The sequence below is a fragment of the Pseudophryne corroboree genome, chromosome 6, assembly GCF_028390025.1.
Source record: "Pseudophryne corroboree isolate aPseCor3 chromosome 6, aPseCor3.hap2, whole genome shotgun sequence".
Taxonomy (NCBI): Eukaryota; Metazoa; Chordata; class Amphibia; order Anura; family Myobatrachidae; genus Pseudophryne; species Pseudophryne corroboree.
This window is the reverse complement of record NC_086449.1, coordinates 616,421,851-616,434,857: the sequence shown is the minus strand read 5'-3', so window position 1 is coordinate 616,434,857 and position 13,007 is coordinate 616,421,851. Positions and strand designations below refer to the sequence as shown.

Genomic DNA, 13,007 nt, shown 5'->3' with positions numbered 1-13,007 from the left:
AGCACGAGGTGGAAGTGGATCTTGATCTTTCCCTATTTTACCCTCCACATTTTGTTCTCCGTTTTTTAATGTGTGGAATTATATGCCAGTAATAACACTGGAATTAGACGGCAGTAATGTCTGGAATTAGATACCACTAGATAGATACCAGATACCACTGTGACTGGAATAATGATGACACAGTGACAAGACACTACCACAGCACCCTACAGCAGCAAGATGCAGCACAAGACACTGGACTTTTAGTCACCACAATGCAGCACTGACACTGAGCACAGATATTAAGCACTGTTCAGGATACTAGAAGTGACACGGAGCTGCAAGATACAGCAATGGACTACTGTACTGTACTACTATATACTGGTGGTCACCACAATGCATCACTGTACTACTATATACTGGTCACCACAATGCAGCACAGATATAGAGCACTGGTCAGGAGAATAGAACTGAGTCTGACACGGAGCTGCAAAATACAGCAATGGACTACTGTACTGTACTACTATATACTGGTGGTCACCACAATGCAGCACTGTACTACTATATACTGGTCACCACAATGCAGCACAGATATTGAGCATTGATCAGGAGAATAGAACTGAGTCTGACACGGAGCTGCAAGATACAGAAATGGCCTACTGTACTGTACTACTATATATGGTGGTCACCACAATGCAGCACACTGAGCACAGATATTGAGCTTTTCAGGCAGAGAACGTAGCCACGTCCTCTCCGCTCAATCGACAATGCACAAGTGAAAATGGCGGCGATGCGCGGCTCTTTATATGGAATCCGAATCTTGCGAGAATCCGACAGCTGGATGATGACGTTTTCCACTGTTCGGGTTTTGCGTGTTCGGTGGGAAGAACCAAGGCTGCCTTGGACCCGTGTATACCATGTGAAGTTCGGGGGGGTGGGGTGGGGTCGGATCTCGATGAACCGAACCCGCTCATCTCTACCAAGAATCCTTCACACAAAAAAAATTCTGTGCACTATTCCACCCTTAATGCACCATTACTAAACGTCACATTAAAAACAGAATAGACACGTTGAAGGGAGCAGTTTATTTCCTTGACCACTACCCTCTTATTGCAGACTCTTTTGAGGTCTCTCCACATACAGTAGATGGTAAATGGAATAGTTTATTGAATACAATGGATACATACTGTATATCTGATAGGGCACAATGTACAGTCCCTGATTACCAGTGGGTATTGGGAGTATGATCAACACATGGAACTGTGGAGAGGGCCCAGTAGAAATGATTACAAACAGTGTCTGTGGTGACTGCAGTCTGTTGATGAGCAGGATCCAGTAGACAGTAGAGCATAATGCTGCTCCAGCAGCAGGTAGTGTAGTCTGCAGGATGGAGCAATGCTGTGAGGACCAACATGAAGACAGAAGTCTCTGAACAGCGTCCACTGACAGAGTGCTCTGGAGCTCTGGCACTTGAAGTTACCAGCTGCAAACTGAAGATGCTTGGTGATAAGCAGATGTCATGCTACCACAGGGGCCATATGGATGGTGTAATGGTTAGCATTACTTCCTCACAGCACTGAGGTCATGGGTTCGATTCCCATCATGGCTCTAACTGTGCGGAGTTTGTAAATTCTCCCCATACTTGCGTGGGTTTCCTCCGGGTACTCCGGTTTCCTCCCACAATCCAAAAATATACTGGTAGGTTAACTGGCTTCCAACAAAAATTGACCCTAGTGTGAATGTGTCTGTGTGTACATGTGATAGGAAATATAGGGGTACATTTACAAAGCAGTGATAAGAGCGAAGAAGTGAGCCAGTGGAGAAGTGCCCATTGCAACCAATCAGCACTGAAGTAAATGTACCCCTCAAACTGTAAGCTCCACTGGGGCAGGGACTGATGGCAATGGCCAATTATTCTCTGCAAAGCACTGCAGAATATGTGTGCGCTATGTAAATAACTGGTAATAAATAAATAATAATAAGGGACACACTGAATAATTGAAGGAGTGCTAAGGAAGGCAGCAGTGCCGTAACTAGGTGTGTGCCGATGGTGTCTTGCCCACAGCGCACATGCGAGGAAGGCGTACCATCGGCAGCACACCCCCACCCATACACGACCGCAGCCACTGTTCTCACTAGATTCCAGCGCTGCCGCCTGTCTCCTGCCGCCCGTCAGAGCCGCTGCCTCTGAAGGGACTCTGAGCGCAGCATTCCCCCGCACTGCCGCCTGTCTCCCGCCGCCCGGAGCCGCCGCCTCTGAATAGACTCTGAGCGCGGCATTCCCCCGCACTGCCGTCTTTCTTCCACCGCCCGGAGCCGCAGCCTCTGAATAGACTCTGAGCGCGGCATTCCCCCGCACTGCCGCCTGTCTCCCGCTGCCTGGAGCCGTCGCCTCTGAAGGTACCAGGCGACAGCCTACCTTTTAGCGCCGACTCCATGCATTCAGACCAATGGGTAATCGTTCTTTGTATGAGCGCAACGTGATGTCATGATGTCACGCTGCGCTTGTTCACTTTGTCTACACTCCATTTCCTGTGAAGAAGAGCAGTGGAGCAGCTGAGCAGGAATGCCAGGAGGAGGATGCCATTGACAGAAAGTGAGTGAGAGTGACATCTGCCTGACAAAGAAGAGGAGAGGGGGCTAGACAGCCAGATTAAATCTACTATTATAGCTTCCAGTGGGTAAGGCAATTTTTGATGCTGCAGCCTGCAGGGGATGGAGGATTACACTAATGGCAGGAACCTGTGTTTTTCATTATCTTTAAAAAATACTTTGAAACATCTTTGAATTTATATTTAAATGTAACACTAAAAATGGTAAACCTAAACATTTTTTTTAAATAACTTTGTAAGAATGTTAAGGAATGTAGGTTTAAAAGACTACTTTTCATTCTTTTTAACTCCCTACAACTTTTTTTTTAAAGATAAATATGTTAATCTATGATCCCAAAAAGATTAGAGATGAGCGCCTGAAATTTTTCGGGTTTTGTGTTTTGGTTTTGGGTTCGGTTCCGCGGCCGTGTTTTGGGTTCGAACGCGTTTTGGCAAAACCTCACCGAATTTTTTTTGTCGGATTCGGGTGTGTTTTGGATTCGGGTGTTTTTTTCAAAAAACACTAAAAAACAGCTTAAATCATAGAATTTGGGGGTCATTTTGATCCCAAAGTATTATTAACCTCAAAAACCATAATTTACACTCATTTTCAGTCTATTCTGAATACCTCACACCTCACAATATTATTTTTAGTCCTAAAATTTGCACCGAGGTCGCTGTGTGAGTAAGATAAGCGACCCTAGTGGCCGACACAAACACCGGGCCCATCTAGGAGTGGCACTGCAGTGTCACGCAGGATGTCCCTTCCAAAAAACCCTCCCCAAACAGCACATGACGCAAAGAAAAAAAGAGGCGCAATGAGGTAGCTGTGTGAGTAAGATTAGCGACCCTAGTGGCCGACACAAACACCGGGCCCATCTAGGAGTGGCACTGCAGTGTCACGCAGGATGTCCCTTCCAAAAAACCCTCCCCAAACAGCACATGACGCAAAGAAAAAAAGAGGCACAATGAGGTAGCTGTGTGAGTAAGATTAGCGACCCTAGTGGCCGACACAAACACCGGGCCCATCTAGGAGTGGCACTGCAGTGTCACGCAGGATGGCCCTTCCAAAAAACCCTCCCCAAACAGCACATGACGCAAAGAAAAAAAGAGGCGCAATGAGGTAGCTGTGTGAGTAAGATTAGCGACCCTAGTGGCCGACACAAACACCGGGCCCATCTAGGAGTGGCACTGCAGTGTCACGCAGGATGTCCCTTCCAAAAAACCCTCCCCAAACAGTACATGACGCAAAGAAAAAAAGAGGCGCAATGAGGTAGCTGTGTGAGTAAGATTAGCGACCCTAGTGGCCGACACAAACACCGGGCCCATCTAGGAGTGGCACTGCAGTGTCACGCAGGATGTCCCTTCCAAAAAACCCTCCCCAAACAGCACATGACGCAAAGAAAAAAAGAGGCGCAATGAGGTAGCTGTGTGAGTAAGATTAGCGACCCTAGTGGCCGACACAAACACCGGGCCCATCTAGGAGTGGCACTGCAGTGTCACGCAGGATGTCCCTTCCAAAAAACCCTCCCCAAACAGCACATGACGCAAAGAAAAAAAGAGGCGCAATGAGGTAGCTGACTGTGTGAGTAAGATTAGCGACCCTAGTGGCCGACACAAACACCGGGCCCATCTAGGAGTGGCACTGCAGTGTCACGCAGGATGTCCCTTCCAAAAAAACCCTCCCCAATCAGCACATGATGCAAAGAAAAAGAAAAGAAAAAAGAGGTGCAAGATGGAATTGTCCTTGGGCCCTCCCACCCACCCTTATGTTGTATAAACAAAACAGGACATGCACACTTTAACCAACCCATCATTTCAGTGACAGGGTCTGCCACACGACTGTGACTGATATGACGGGTTGGTTTGGACCCCCCCCAAAAAAGAAGCAATTAATCTCTCCTTGCACAAACTGGCTCTACAGAGGCAAGATGTCCACCTCATCTTCACCCTCCGATATATCACCGTGTACATCCCCCTCCTCACAGATTATCAATTCGTCCCCACTGGAATCCACCATCTCAGCTCCCTGTGTACTTTGTGGAGGCAATTGCTGCTGGTCAATGTCTCCGCGGAGGAATTGATTATAATTCATTTTAATGAACATCATCTTCTCCACATTTTCTGGATGTAACCTCGTACGCCGATTGCTGACAAGGTGAGCGGCGGCACTAAACACTCTTTCGGAGTACACACTTGTGGGAGGGCAACTTAGGTAGAATAAAGCCAGTTTGTGCAAGGGCCTCCAAATTGCCTCTTTTTTCTGCCAGTATAAGTACGGACTGTGTGACGTGCCTACTTGGATGCGGTCACTCATATAATCCTCCACCATTCTATCAATGTTGAGAGAATCATATGCAGTGACAGTAGACGACATGTCCGTAATCGTTGTCAGGTCCTTCAGTCCGGACCAGATGTCAGCATCAGCAGTCGCTCCAGACTGCCCTGCATCACCGCCAGCGGGTGGGCTCGGAATTCTGAGCCTTTTCCTCGCACCCCCAGTTGCGGGAGAATGTGAAGGAGGAGATGTTGACAGGTCGCGTTCCGCTTGACTTGACAATTTTGTCACCAGCAGGTCTTTCAACCCCAGCAGACCTGTGTCTGCCGGAAAGAGAGATCCAAGGTAGGCTTTAAATCTAGGATCGAGCACGGTGGCCAAAATGTAGTGCTCTGATTTCAACAGATTGACCACCCGTGAATCCTTGTTAAGCGAATTAAGGGCTGCATCCACAAGTCCCACATGCCTAGCGGAATCGCTCCCTTTTAGCTCCTTCTTCAATGCCTCCAGCTTCTTCTGCAAAAGCCTGATGAGGGGAATGACCTGACTCAGGCTGGCAGTGTCTGAACTGACTTCACGTGTGGCAAGTTCAAAGGGCATCAGAACCTTGCACAACGTTGAAATCATTCTCCACTGCACTTGAGACAGGTGCATTCCATCTCCTATATCGTGCTCAATTGTATAGGCTTGAATGGCCTTTTGCTGCTCCTCCAACCTCTGAAGCATATAGAGGGTTGAATTCCACCTCGTTACCACTTCTTGCTTCAGATGATGGCAGGGCAGGTTCAGTAGTTTTTGGTGGTGCTCCAGTCTTCTGTACGTGGTGCCTGTACGCCGAAAGTGTCCCGCAATTTTTCTGGCCACCGACAGCATCTCTTGCACGCCCCTGTCGTTTTTTAAAAAATTCTGCACCACCAAATTCAAGGTATGTGCAAAACATGGGACGTGCTGGAATTTGCCCATATTTAATGCACACACAATATTGCTGGCGTTGTCCGATGCCACAAATCCACAGGAGAGTCCAATTGGGGTAAGCCATTCCGCGATGATCTTCCTCAGTTGCCGTAAGAGGTTTTCAGCTGTGTGCGTATTCTGGAAAGCGGTGATACAAAGCGTAGCCTGCCTAGGAAAGAGTTGGCGTTTGCGAGATGCTGCTACTGGTGCCGCCGCTGCTGTTCTTGCGGCGGGAGTCCATACATCTACCCAGTGGGCTGTCACAGTCATATAGTCCTGACCCTGCCCTGCTCCACTTGTCCACATGTCCGTGGTTAAGTGGACATTGGGTACAACTGCATTTTTTAGGAGACTGGTGAGTCTTTTTCTGACGTCCGTGTACATTCTCGGTATCGCCTGCCTAGAGAAGTGGAACCTAGATGGTATTTGGTAACGGGGGCACACTGCCTCAATAAATTGTCTAGTTCCCTGTGAACTAACGGCGGATACCGGACGCACGTCTAACACCAACATAGTTGTCAAGGACTCAGTTATCCGCTTTGCAGTAGGATGACTGCTGTGATATTTCATCTTCCTCGCAAAGGACTGTTGAACAGTCAATTGCTTACTGGAAGTAGTACAAGTGGGCTTACGACTTCCCCTCTGGGATGACCATCGACTCCCAGCGGCAACAACAGCAGCGCCAGCAGCAGTAGGCGTTACACGCAAGGATGCATCGGAGGAATCCCAGGCAGGAGAGGACTCGTCAGACTTGCCAGTGACATGGCCTGCAGGACTATTGGCATTCCTGGGGAAGGAGGAAATTGACACTGAGGGAGTTGGTGGGGTGGTTTGCGTGAGCTTGGTTACAAGAGGAAGGGATTTACTGGTCAGTGGACTGCTTCCGCTGTCACCCAAAGTTTTTGAACTTGTCACTGACTTATTATGAATGCGCTGCAGGTGACGTATAAGGGAGGATGTTCCGAGGTGGTTAACGTCCTTACCCCTACTTATTACAGCTTGACAAAGGGAACACACGGCTTGACACCTGTTGTCTGCATTTCTGGTGAAATACCTCCACACCGAAGAGCTGATTTTTTTGGTATTTTCACCTGGCATGTCAACGGCCATATTCCTCCCACGGACAACAGGTGTCTCCCCGGGTGCCTGACTTAAACAAACCACCTCACCATCAGAATCCTCCTGGTCAATTTCCTCCCCAGCGCCAGCAACACCCATATCCTCCTCATCCTGGTGTACTTCAACACTGACATCTTCAATCTGACTATCAGGAACTGGACTGCGGGTGCTCCTTCCAGCACTTGCAGGGGGCGTGCAAATGGTGGAAGGCGCATGCTCTTCACGTCCAGTGTTGGGAAGGTCAGGCATCGCAACCGACACAATTGGACTCTCCTTGTGGATTTGGGATTTCAAAGAACGCACAGTTCTTTGCGGTGCTTTTGCCAGCTTGAGTCTTTTCAGTTTTCTAGCGAGAGGCTGAGTGCTTCCATCCTCATGTGAAGCTGAACCACTAGCCATGAACATAGGCCAGGGCCTCAGCCGTTCCTTGCCACTCCGTGTGGTAAATGGCATATTGGCAAGTTTACGCTTCTCCTCCGACAATTTTATTTTAGGTTTTGGAGTCCTTTTTTTACTGATATTTGGTGTTTTGGTTTTGACATGCTCTGTACTATGCCATTGGGCATCGGCCTTGGCAGACGACGTTGCTGGCATTTCATCGTCTCGGCCATGACTAGTGGCAGCAGCTTCAGCACGAGGTGGAAGTGGATCTTGATCTTTCCCTAATTTTGGAACCTCAACATTTTTGTTCTCCATATTTTAATAGGCACAACTAAAAGGCACCTCAGGTAAACAATGGAGATGGATGGATTGGATACTAGTATACAATTATGGACGGGCTGCCGAGTGCCGACACAGAGGTAGCCACAGCCGTGAACTACCGCACTGTACTGTGTCTGCTGCTAATATATAGACTGGTTGATAAAGAGATAGTATACTCGTAACTAGTATGTATGTATAAAGAAAGAAAAAAAAAACCACGGTTAGGTGGTATATACAATTATGGACGGGCTGCCAAGTGCCGACACAGAGGTAGCCACAGCCGTGAACTACCGCACTGTACTGTGTCTGCTGCTAATATATAGACTGGTTGATAAAGAGATAGTATACTCGTAACTAGTATGTATGTATAAAGAAAGAAAAAAAAACCACGGTTAGGTGGTATATACAATTATGGACGGGCTGCCGAGTGCCGACACAGAGGTAGCCACAGCCGTGAACTACCGCACTGTACTGTGTCTGCTGCTAATATATAGACTGGTTGATAAAGAGATAGTATACTCGTAACTAGTATGTATGTATAAAGAAAGAAAAAAAAACCACGGTTAGGTGGTATATACAATTATGGACGGGCTGCCGAGTGCCGACACAGAGGTAGCCACAGCCGTGAACTACCGCACTGTACTGTGTCTGCTGCTAATATATAGACTGGTTGATAAAGAGATAGTATACTCGTAACTAGTATGTATGTATAAAGAAAGAAAAAAAAACCACGGTTAGGTGGTATATACAATTATGGACGGGCTGCCGAGTGCCGACACAGAGGTAGCCACAGCCGTGAACTACCGCACTGTACTGTGTCTGCTGCTAATATAGACTGGTTGATAAAGAGATAGTATACTCGTAACTAGTATGTATGTATAAAGAAAGAAAAAAAAACCACGGTTAGGTGGTATATACAATTATGGACGGGCTGCCGAGTGCCGACACAGAGGTAGCCACAGCCGTGAACTACCGCACTGTACTGTGTCTGCTGCTAATATATAGACTGGTTGATAAAGAGATAGTATACTCGTAACTAGTATGTATGTATAAAGAAAGAAAAAAAAACCACGGTTAGGTGGTATATACAATTATGGACGGGCTGCCGAGTGCCGACACAGAGGTAGCCACAGCCGTGAACTACCGCACTGTACTGTGTCTGCTGCTAATATAGACTGGTTGATAAAGAGATAGTATACTACTAATATTATATACTGGTGGTCAGGTCACTGGTCACTAGTCACACTGGCAGTGGCACTCCTGCAGCAAAAGTGTGCACTGTTTAATTTTAATATAATATTATGTACTCCTGGCTCCTGCTATAACCTATAACTGGCACTGCAGTAGTGCTCCCCAGTCTCCCCCACAATTATAAGCTGTGTGAGCTGAGCAGTCAGACAGATATATAATATATATAGATGATGCAGCACACTGGCCTGAGCCTGAGCAGTGCACACAGATATGGTATGTGACTGACTGAGTCAATGGCCCTCATTCCGAGTTGATCGCTCGCAAGGCGAATTTAGCAGAGTTGCTCACGCTAAGCCTACGCCTACTGGGAGTGTATCTTAGCTTCTTAAAATTGCGACCGATGTATTCGCAATATTGCGATTACAAACTACTTAGCAGTTTCAGAGTAGCTTCAGACTTACTCGGCATCTGCGTTCAGTTCAGTGCTTGTCGTTCCTGGTTTGACGTCATAAACACACCCAGCGTTCGCCCAGACACTCCCCCGTTTCTCCGGCCACTCCTGCGTTTTTTCCGGAAACGGTAGCGTTTTTATCCACACGCCCCGAAAACGCTGTGTTTCCGCCCAGTAACACCCATTTCCTGTCAATCACACTACGTTCGCCAGAGCGAAGAAAAAGCCGTGAGTAAAAATACTATCTTCATTGTAAAATTACTTGGCGCAGTCGCAGTGCGAATATTGCGCATGCGTACTAAGCGGAATTTCACTGCGATGCGAAGAAAATTACCGAGCGATCAACTCGGAATGAGGGCCACTGTGTGTATCGCTTTTTTCAGGCAGAGAACGGATATATTAAATAAACTGCACTGTGTGTCTGGTGGTCACTCACTATATAATATATTATGTACTCCTGGCTCCTGCTATAACCTATAACTGGCACTGCAGTAGTGCTCCCCAGTCTCCCCCACAATTATAAGCTGTGTGAGCTGAGCAGTCAGACAGATATATAATATTATATATAGATAATAGATGATGCAGCACACTGGCCTGAGCCTGAGCAGTGCACACAGATATGGTATGTGACTGAGTCACTGTGTGCTGTGTATCGCTTTTTTCAGGCAGAGAACGGATTATAAATAAAAGTGGTGGTCACTGGTCACTATCAGCAAAACTCTGCACTGTACACTACTGAGTACTCCTAATGCTCCCCAAAATTAGTAAATCAAGTGTCTAAACGGAGAGGACGCCAGCCACGTCCTCTCCCTATCAATCTCAATGCACGTGTGAAAATGGCGGCGACGCGCGGCTCCTTATATAGAATCCGAGTCTCGCGATAGAATCCGAGCCTCGCGAGAATCCGACAGCGTCATGATGACGTTCGGGCGCGCTCGGATTAACCGAGCAAGGCGGGAAGATCCGAGTCGCTCGGACCCGTGAAAAAAAACATGAAGTTCTGGCGGGTTCGGATTCAGAGAAACCGAACCCGCTCATCTCTAAAAAAGATCTCTCTCTTCTACATACATATATATATGTGTTTGGATACTCTTAGTATAGTGTGTTTATTGCTGTGACAAGACTTGTAAATGCCACCAGTGTGGATGTATATTGAACTTTTCTATAAGTGTAGGGGGCACCTGGTTGCTGTTCATTGTAATCAGAGAAATACATACATAGTGTTCTCCCCACACTTTATTTCTTGGCTGGTCTGCCTGGCAAAATATGGGGGGTGCCAGTCCCTTACTTTGCCAGGGGCGCTTGGACCCCTAAACACACCCTGGACTCTGCTGCTGAAATGTGAATAAAAAAAGGGGGGGGGGAAAGGGGGACTTTGTCTGCCGTAATGTGTAAAAGGGAGCTATGCCTGTCGTAATTTGTAAAAGGGAGCTCTACCTGCCTAATGTGTAAAAGGGAGACTCTGCCTGCCGTACTGTGTAAAAGGGGGCTCTGCCTGCCGCACTGTGTAAAAGGGGACTCTGCTTGCCGTAATGTGGCCACGCCCCTTCGCCATGAAGCCACGCCCCTGTATTATTTACGCACACCTGCGGCACGCACTGGCCCTGGGAGGGGGGCGCCGATGCTGTTTCTTGCACACAGCGCTGAAATGTCTGGTTACGGCACTGGAAGGCAGACTAGCACTGAGAGTGTCTCTGGTATAACTGAAGTCTCTGATGAGCGTAACAGAACAGATCAGGTGTTGGTGCAATAATGACACTTCAGACGAATGTGAATAGCTGTGGCTGTGCTTACTGGTGCTTGATGCACAGGTTAACACAGGAGACATAATGGTATTAGCAGTGCTATCTAGCACTTAGCAGTTAATTGTGCTCAGATGAAATGATTAGCTCTTGAGGATAGCATACCCTCCAACATTTTACACATAAAAATCGGTACAAATGAGAAAAGGGGCGTGGCCACCGGTAAAGGGGTGTGGTCACTCCCCTTTTCCTATACTTTCAATGGAAGCTTGGAGAGCCAAAAATCAGTACAGACCATAAAAAAAGCTACTTTACCTATTAAAAAGATACAGTTGGGGGATATGGGATAGCACAGGATACTTACACAGGAGTCTGAATGGTGTTTAGCAAAACTGACTGGAACTTGAAGTATACAACAATGCACAGAATGCCTTGGGTAGAGCTCAGAAGGACTGACTAGTGCTTGAAATCTTATATGTCAGCCAAGCAGGCAGACAGAGCATACACTAGATCATCTGCAATCACAGGCTAAGTGGCAAAGTAATTTTCATATATGCAAATTATTTTGCATCTTATTCATTATGTCTATAAAAAGGACCCCATGTCCTCAAACAAAACAGGCCCCGCAGGTGCGTCGGCCCACCGGGAATCTTCACTGTAAACCCTATGGCCAATCCGCCTCTGCCTAGCTACTTATAATGTTATATGCTAACTAGCTGAGACTTAGTACTACAACGTACAAACAATAGAGCAGGTGCACCATACAACCATTAGAATTATAATACATTTAATTATAGATCATATCTGAGGTTTTATTATTATAAACCTGCCCACCAGTCGAGCACCTGCTCTCTTATTATTTCAAGCGCTGGAGAAATATAGCTGTGTCCTCAAGCATCTAGCTTCAATATGCCATGCAGTGCGAGTTGAGTGGTGCGAGTCAGCTGACCGGTCCCATACTATTTCGCAGAAAATGTGTCTTAAAATCTAGGATGCACCAGGAGACTGCGCTGATTCATTTGATATGCGACACTTGTATATCTATGTGCAACTGAGTCTATATAAGAAGCTCAACAGAACTTGGTATAGAAAAAACCCATGGCCGCTGCATCATAGCACTTCCTATGCAGAATTAGAGCCTCGGGGGGAATTCAATTACAGTATGTGCAGGACATTTTAAAAACACTGCGGGCTGTTTTCTGCAGCTGCGTTGTTTTCCTATTCAATTGCAGAGAAAATGAGACATGGTGAGTTCTATAGAAATCACCATGTTTTTTGTCACACATCAGTCTGATTTTTGCTAAAATATTTATTTTTAGGAAAAATCAGCATTACTTGCTCTTGCACCCTAGTGGGAACCACCCCCTCCCTTTCCCAAAGGGCTAATTAAGCAATTGTAGGTTTCCAATCAGCTTAATTAATCAGTACTCACTTTCTGAAACTGTTTCTTCTTCCTCCAGCTGTGGGGACCCGATCTTCTGCAGCAGCGTGTTGGTAAGTATTGTGAGTGTGTGTGTGTCTCTGAGTTTGTGTAAGTATATGTGTGTCACCCCATGTGTGTGACCCCTATGGAGGCAGCAACAGGGAGAACTACATCTTCCAGCAGCAACCTCCCCTCTCAGCAGCCTCCTCCCTCCCAGCAGCACCCTTTCCCTATGGAAAGATGAAGGGGGAGATGGCTGGGAGCTGCAGAGACCATCAGACCAGTATCTCTCTCTCTCTCTCACTCTCACTCTCTCTCCCTCCCTCTTTCTTTCTCTCTCTCTCTCTCGTTTTGTAAGCAAAAACCCTACATGGATTTATTTTTATTAGGTACCATGGGTGTCAGGAGTGCGCATACCTGCAGTAATCTAAAATTAGGTGTGAGGGTTTTTTTTTGCAGTGGGAGCCTTGCACCTAATTGAATTCCCCCCTGTGTCACACACTAATATATAAGTGTTGCATATCAAATGAATCAGCATCATGTTATGCCTAAGATGCATTTCCAGCATTAAAAAAAA

At 46.8% G+C, this 13,007-nt stretch overlaps 1 protein-coding gene across 2 annotated transcripts in view; it reads right to left on the bottom strand.

Moving 5' to 3' along the window:
- LOC134933117 (uncharacterized) overlaps positions 1-12,762 on the bottom strand; it is a 148,870-nt gene extending 136,108 nt beyond the window's left edge. For both annotated transcript variants that reach the window (XR_010179613.1, XM_063928082.1), the window contains exon 1: positions 12,440-12,762. The gene's annotated coding sequence lies outside the window, so the exon portion shown is untranslated. The remainder of the gene's footprint in view (positions 1-12,439) is intronic.
- Between the last annotated feature and the right edge of the window lie 245 nt (positions 12,763-13,007).